The sequence below is a fragment of the Psammomys obesus genome, unplaced genomic scaffold, assembly GCF_907164565.1.
Source record: "Psammomys obesus unplaced genomic scaffold, mPsaObe1.curated_primary_1811, whole genome shotgun sequence".
Classification (NCBI taxonomy): Eukaryota; Metazoa; Chordata; class Mammalia; order Rodentia; family Muridae; genus Psammomys; species Psammomys obesus.
In genome coordinates this window covers 13,361,002-13,366,403 of record NW_026592890.1, presented here as the reverse complement: position 1 = coordinate 13,366,403, position 5,402 = coordinate 13,361,002, and positions in this window count along the sequence as shown.

Genomic DNA, 5,402 nt, shown 5'->3' with positions numbered 1-5,402 from the left:
TCCAGCTCTGGGGCAGAGTTTTTATGGTTAGAACAGCTCACCTTGTCAGCCTGCCAGAGCCTCTTGCTTCAGGAGCAACCTCTTCCATCTGCCTCACATTGGTAAAAGCTATCGTCCTGCCTTTAGGGAGTGTACATGGTAGGGCTGTGTGGGATGGTGTGGTCCCACCTCCAGCTTCTCCCCACTTACTGCCCTGTTTTCTCCCCTGCCCCTGCCATTAGGGCCTCATCACTGGCTTCCGTGCCTTCCCTTCTGGAGCTGAACTAAGATGGTATAGGTCAGTCAGTGGGACTTGCCCTCCGTGGTGGAAATTCCCATTACTCTGGCTGTGTAGTATTCTAGGGTTGGCTTTTAAACTATATCTGTAGTACTGAGCTTGAGGCACAATATCTGTAGGGCCATATGTCTGTCATGAGAGGTGTCTGTCTAGCAAAGTGTCTTTTAAGTGAGGGTTAAATGATAAAAATTGTGCCACAGTTCTGGAGCCCAGAGCCTGAAGTCATGGTGTGGCTGGGCCAGGCTCCAACCAGGATGCCGAGGGACCATCCCTATCTCCCATGGTCTTGATGTTCCTAGAAGCCTTTGATGATACTCAGACTGAGCACACACCACTCCAGGAGCCCCCTGCTTTATCCTGTGTATTCTTGCTATCATCAGCTGGCTGGGTCTGTTAGCTAAACTGTAAGTAGTCGAGTTGCTTGTCTAGTGCTGGCAGACCTGGCCTCGTGAATGTCAAAAGCTTGTGTGAGTACCGAAGATGCCAAACTTGACTGATGTTTACAGTACTGAGTACCAGAAGCTTCTTGTTCTAAGGTCATAGACATATAGCTCTAGATACTCAGCTTGAAGTCTTACTGCCCCAGACTTCAGTTTGTCAGTGTCCTGGCACTGGCCAGCTGGAGTTATCTTCGTCTTCTATCAGCTTCTAGAGATAAAGCAATCAGAACCATGTAATGTTACAGCTTTCAAGCCTTCTGTATCATGATCAATGGCTCCTAATGATAGCAAATGTCACAGTTATTGAGCCTTAGATGTCAGGACCCTTGGCCTTAAGGCTTGACAGCAGTCTAGGACACTTCCAGAAATGGGGCTGCAGGTTCCTCTACAATCTTCTTTAAGCCTTCATGCTCTCTGACACCTCTGATCATACCGGCTGTGCCTAGAACTCTTCTGAGCTGCCTTCCTGCTGCTCTGTGCTCCGCAACTGGCTCTGCACCACGGTTGCTACTTCTCTGTGATCTCTTGGTGTTTCCAGCACAGGCTCCTCGATTTTTGAAAAAAATCAAAAGTAAACAAAGTCAAGACCTCTTGGAAGAAGACTTCTATTGGATTTCAGGACCAGGAGTAGTATGGAAGTGTGTCTTTCAGTTGACTTGAAGTGAACCTGCTTATGTAATCAGAAAGGGATGTGACAAGGATCACAATAGACTTCATGAAAATCAAAGGTGGTGTTGTGCTAATCAGGCCTTCTGTTGGGTCACCAGGGGAAATGCTTTCCTCTGGCCTGGATGAACATAATTGCAGGGTTATTTAGAGCTCACTACAGTAGGCTTTGCAGAGTGGTCATGGCTGGAAGGCATCTTCAGCCATGTATCACCTCTGAGACTTCCGGAGGAGCCTTAGAATGACTGTAACATGTGCAAAGTCACCGACTTGCTATGTAAGCAGTATGGCTGCTAGCCAGAGAATGGGTGGCTTGGCTGATGGTTCTCTGCCAGGCCTTAGGGAAGGGCCTGTAAATGGCCGCTTTGGACAGTTTCAGTCACTTACAGAAAGCATTAGCTGTGTGTCCACAGAGGAGACCTAAGGAGAGCTCAGCACAAAACTGACTACCCTGGCAGCATTCAGCTGTGCTTTACTGTACTCACCCTCTGCCGCTACCATCCAGGGATGGGCAGGTCCATCTGTCAGTTATCTTGTCACTGGGTTAAATGAGATCAAGAAGCAGTTGGTGAGAGCAGACTTCCTTCAACATGACTTCATCTTAATTTCCTTCTATATGCAGGCCCTGGTCCCAGCAAGGTAACATCCTTGGGGTCCACTGGACACAATCCCTCAGATCTTCCTTCCCCTGTCTACCCCCTTCTGGGTCATGTTCCTTCCTCACTGAGCACAGTTCACAGAGGTCTATATGTACTTGCAAACCCCAGCTGTTCTATTATCTCTCCTCTGGATCTGTTGGTATATCACATCCCTTCTAAGGATACTAAGAAGTAAGGTATCTGGGAGAGTCCCCTTTGTGCTGTAGTGGCGTCATGAGGCCAGCCAGCTCCATGACTTCCTGCCTGAGCTCTTCCTCTGGTCATGGCTGGTCATGGCTGGGCTCACCCATAGACCTCAGCAACCTCTGCCTTAGGAGCTCCTTTCAACACTGATTCTATGACAGCCATGTTTCTTCTTGTCCTGCTCCTGGCCTTCTCAGTGCCCGACCCTCATATCAGGTACTCTCAGCTCATGTCGCCTCTTCCATCATCCCTTCTTGATTTTCCTTGTTGGGGGGTTTCAAAGGTGAAATCTTTCTACACTTCAACATGGAGCCCGACAGGCTGAGTACGTAACAGAGAGTGTGTGCCCTTCCTATACCCTGTACCCTCTGCTCCACCCTGTCATGTCTGCCGTAAAGGGCACTACTCTGTGTGCAGCCCTGGGGCAGCTAGGCACTGAAACCTCTTCAGGGAGTCTGGTGACAATGCCCTTTAGGTTCTGAATCAAATATAGATTTGAATCTAATTATTTTAATTAAAATTAAGATTTTTTTTTTTTTTTTGGTCATCAGTTAGGTTACTCAAAGCAATACATCTTCCTTCAAAGAAGACACACGAGAGGTTAGTTAGTACCTTCTCTTTGTAAGTTAGAAAATAATGTGCATTTTGAATTTTTTATTGTATTTGGTTGGTTGGTTGGTTGGTGTAGAGGAAGAATGTGCGTGTATTTGGGTGTATGCACATGTATCACGGCATGTGAGTAAAAGTCAGAGGACAACTTGTAGGGGTGAGTTTCTTTCTTCCACTAGGTAGGTTCAAAGATTCAAGCTCAGGCTGTCAGGCTTCGTGGCAATGCTGTGGGTCCTGATAATTCTTTTCTTTTAATTTTATTCCTTTTTAAAAATTTTTTACTACAATTTATTTACTTTGCATCTCAGCTGTAGCCCCCTCCCTCATTTTCTCCCAATGTCGCCCTCCCTTCCTCTTCTCCTCCCATGCTGCTCCCCCAGTCCACTGATAGGGGAGGTCCTCCTCCCTTTCTATCTGATCCTCACCTATCAAGTCTCATCAGGACTGGCTGCATTGTCTTCCTCTGAGGCCTGGTAAGGCTAATTGCCCCCTCCCATGGGGAAATTATCAAAGAGCCAGCCACTGAGTTTATGTTAGAGACAGTGCCTGCTCCCCTTACTAGGGTACCCACTTGGACACTGAGCTGCCATGAGCTACATCTGTGCAGGGGTTCTAGGTTATCTCCATGAATGGTCCTTGGTTGGAGTATCAGTCTTAGAAAAGACCCCTGTGCCCAGATTTTTTGGTTCTGTTGCTCTCCTTGTGGAGCTCCTGTCCTCTCCAGGTCTTTCTATCTCCCTCTTCTTTCATAAGATTTCCTGCACTCTGCCCAAAGTTTGGCTATGAGTTTCAGCATCTGCTTCAATACCCTACTGGGTAGAGTCTTTCAGAGACCCTCTGTGGTAGGCTTCTGTCCTGTTCCCTGTTTTCTCCCCCTTCCAATGTCTATTCCATTTGCCTTTCTGCATAAGGATTGAACATCTTACTCAGGGTCCTCTTAATGCTTAGCTTCTTTAGGTGTACAGATTTTAGTATGTTTATCCGATATTGTATGTCTAATATCCACTTAAAAGTGAGTATATACCATGTATGTTTTTTTGCTTCCAGGATACCTCATTCAGGATGATCTTTTCTAGTTCCCATCATTTGCCTGCAAATTTCATGATTTCCTTGTTTTTAATAGTATTAAAAACTGAGTAGTATTCCATTGTGTAAAGGTACCACAATTTCTGTATCCATTCCTCTGTTGAGGGACATTTGGGTTGTTTCCAGATTCTGGATATTATGAATAAAGCTGCTCCAAATATGGTTGAGCAAATGTCCTTGTTGTATACTTGAGCATCTTTTGGATATATGCCTAGGAGTGGTATAGCTGGATCTTGAGGTTTCTTAAGGAGTGATATTTCTTATGAGGAAAAAAATGGCTTTCCCAATTGCAGCCTCTCCTCCCTCATCTCCCTGTTCTACACTGCTTCTTTCATTTCAACAAAGGTGCAGGGATTGGAAATCAGCAGAGTTTCTCCTCTGGTGGCATCTGCTGCTTCTCAGCCCACTTTGGTCCCAAACTGAGGAGCCAGTACAGTGAGTGCCAGGACACTTCAGTCAAGTCTCACACCCAGACCAGAGAGTGGCTGAGCACTTTCTCCATTTAATTCTCTTTCCTGCCCTTTAAGTAGGTCTTGACTTATAAAACTTTGAGTGTCATCTGCAAAGAATGAAGCCCAAGCAAGGATTGTGGGGGATGCCACAAGTCTCCCGTGTCCTCTGGGCTCTGGCGCATCACCACCCCCACCTGTTAACTGCCTTCCTTGGCTGAAGACTCCCATCTCATCCAGCTGTCATCTACCCAGGCTCTGGCCTTACCTTTCCTGTACTGATGGCTGGTCCCTCTGACCTGGGTAGTATGAATTTCAGGGTGTATCAGGGACATCAGTTCCTGTCCCTATTTTCACTGAGTCCCTCACTGGCCCCAACCCTGTCTTATTATCTGTGAGGGGCTGCTCATGACTGCAGGATTTCTACTCTTGGGAAAGCTGCTCCCACAAGACCTGGGTGAGGACTAGGCTTTCTCAGGGAGTCTTGGTGGAAGAGAGTTGCAGGGTCTTGTCTAAACAGATGAAGTGAGTTTAAACTAAAATCAGTTCTCCCTAGCAGTGGGGCTATATCCTCGGGTTGGAGATAAAATGGGGGGGGGGACTCTCTTTTATGGTAAATTATTTTTTTTTTGCATATGACAAAATCAATTCTTTAAATATAATAACTTCTCCAGCACAGCAATGAACTTACTGTCTGTCCACCACCTTTTGGTGAGTCTAAACTACTCACTTAGTTTAGAAAAGTCCAGTATCACACTGGCTAATTTGAAACACATTTAAAGCATAGAATTGGCATTTTTGTTTCTCCTCAGCAAAATAGGGAGTCCCAGCCAATCTTGCTGGTTTTATTTATAGCATTTTATTTCCTGAGAGAAGACAGGAAAAGTGAGTCCCTGCCTGCTCCTCTTGTCTGACTCCTCCCCGGCCCCTGTCTGGAAAGCTTTGGGTGGACTTGTAGGAGGGGCTTCAGCTCAGAGGGGCTGGATTTGGACTGGGTAGCCAGGTACTTTGAGCAAATGGTGAGACCAGAGGA